The sequence below is a fragment of the Catharus ustulatus genome, chromosome 2, assembly GCF_009819885.2.
Source record: "Catharus ustulatus isolate bCatUst1 chromosome 2, bCatUst1.pri.v2, whole genome shotgun sequence".
In the NCBI taxonomy this organism is placed as follows: Eukaryota; Metazoa; Chordata; class Aves; order Passeriformes; family Turdidae; genus Catharus; species Catharus ustulatus.
Window position 1 is genome coordinate 4,151,811 of NC_046222.1, and position 2,786 is coordinate 4,154,596.

The window sequence follows — 2,786 nt, forward strand, 5'->3', positions numbered from 1 at the left end:
ACCAAGACAGTGGATCTTATCAACAAGATAAGTGGACAAACAAGTGGTCAAACTACTCCTGAACATTTCAGGGGTAAGTCAGTCCCACTCTGTCAGCTTCCAGCACTGGGTACAAACACCATAGCCCTTCATGTGGACTCTTAAAAAAACCCCTGCTTAATCCAGGAAGTAGAAGGAGATATTTAAAGGTCTCCTGTGAAGAAGAAATTTGTCCATTTTTCATCTTGTATGTGTTATTGCCAAAAAATAAAATGCTAAATATTTAGACAGCTGTTACTTAACCACAGCTCAGTGTCTCAGTTCCCTATGAGATCTGGCAAATACCTGAAAACTCATGCCTTAAAAACCTCCTTTAAAACCAAAACACACCTTTTTTTTTGATAGCAGCCAAGTCTTGGAAGAAAAATTACACAAATTCAGATAATGCAGGATCAACAACTGACATATGGCAGAATAAATTAATCCATGGTTTCCTTCTGAACCTCAGTTTTAAGAAGCTGGTTCTGGCTTTGAGGGCAATGTCCTAAGATCTACCCAGTGCATGTATACAGCAATAAAGCTGTTGATTTCTAATAAAGGCAACTGTTGTCAGGAAACCAATGAAGTCTGATCCTGATGAAAAAATACAGTGTTGGCATACCTAACTTGGTTAGAGGAAAAAACCCCACTGTACACAAAGTAGTTATTAAAATTGCACTGTCATAATTAAAGCATTATCTAATGTGGCTGTGAAAGGGTCTGCCATGGGCCTGTAACTATTTTTCATGTGCTTGTTGTTAGAGTGAAATGTGGGCTTGAGTTTGTTAGGAACAGGTTGCCCAGAGATGCTGCAGAGTTTCCAACTGTGGAGATGCTCAAAACTGGGCACAGTGCTGGGCAGCCTCCTCTGGCTGACCCTGCTTGAGGATGATCACCAGAGGTCCCTCCAACCTCAACCATCCTGGGACTGATTCTGTGAAACAGACTGCACTAGGAAATGGGTAAGAATCAGAGAAAAGGGCTTACAATAGACCAAACTGAAAATTATTTGTTGCCAAAAAAGGAAAACAACCCAAAACAAAACTACCACATTAGGATGTACAAAACAGAAAACCTTCTTCTATATGCCACTTTGAGAAGATCTCTGCTGGAAGGCCACTTCTAGTTTTGAGCACCAGATTTCAGGATTCAATGGGTCAGCAAAAGAAATCCTCATCAGCAGAGATCCTTAATCTAGGAGGAGTTTAACCTAGAAGCAAGAGGCTGGAGAATTGTATTCAAGCAGCCTACTCACAGAGATGAAATAAATAAACTGCCCATCTACATCTTCTGTGCAAATATTGGTTACACAAAAAAAAAAAAAACATACATCAAAAAACTAAGAGAGCCCTAGATTTCCTCCAGAAGTTGTTCAGCCTCCACTACAGGCTTTTGAGAACAGATAAAACATTTCCAAGGAGGTGACAGTGGCATAATGGAGCCATGGGAGAGAGGTATGGGACAACGACAGCTTCCAGATCCCTTGGAGCCCTTTTTAACTGTCTTGGGTTGCAATACAGGATGTGATCAAAACTATGTATTCTATCACCATCTCTGAAATCAGGTGAGGCAGTGTTCTTCATCTTTTCCACAGCCCATCCTTCCTCCAGGGAGGTATCTTCTGTTAATGGCCATTAAGTCCCACTGCATAACTGATAAAATTACATCACCCCTTTGGGAGATGCTCCAGCCAGGGGTAGGAGCCAAACATTTCCCACCTAGATAAAAACAGAGATTTGGAACATCAGAGCAGCCTTTTTCCACTGGATTCCAGAGGAAAACTGACCCTTGTACAGGAGCACTGCTTCAACTGAGCCACATCTGTCACTGCAGGAGGATGCAGCCACCATTTAATGGGACTGCTGCCAACACCCTGCCTGACTGATGGGGTGGTCAGGTTGTACTCTGACTCTGGCAGTGTTTTGGGTTTTTTGTTTTACTGTATTTTTATTTTAATTTTCCTAGTAAAGAACTGTTATTCCTATTCCCATATCTTTGCCTGAGAGCTCCTTAATTTCCATTTTATTATAATTTTGAGGGAGGGAGTTTACATTTTCCATTTCAAGAGAGGCTCCTGCCTTCCTTAGCAGACATCTGTCTTTCAAACCAAGACAAACACTTACATGAAATGACAGAGCTTTGAGGAAGAAGTATTTCACTGAAAGGTTCAACAGAGTCTGAGGCAACCACCTACAGCTACAGCTTCCTATGCCTTTAAATCATTTATCTCCTTTGTTTTCACAGGTAAACTATCATTTCACAAAATTCATTATTAGATCAACACTATCCCTGCACCTTAAAAGGACTAAGCTTAAAAAGCTGGGCTCATTGAGAAGTAAACAGTTTTGTGACCCATGTTACACAGGTCAGGTAGGCCTAAGGATTTCCTTCACTCACACTGCTAAGACATATATTTCTGATAGCTAGGAGTCACAGTCTGCCTTACAAGGCCAAGTGAGAGGGTCTAGTTTACAGGAGAAGGCAACCTGTACTGAGAATCTGCCCAAGGAAAGATAAATACCCTGTATACATAAAGAACTCTGAATATAAAGAAGATGTCTTCTTTATAGTCACCTCAACAAAAGAAATTAGGCCCTATAAGCAAAGAAAAAAGAATCTCCAGCTCAATCTAGAATCTCCAGGCATCTTCCAGTTTCTCCATTAATAATCAAGATAAAAATATTTTAAAATTGTGATGCGAGTTTTCGCTTTCTCTCTCGTCACATAAGATACAAAAAAACCAACCAAACAAAAAAAAACCCCAAAAA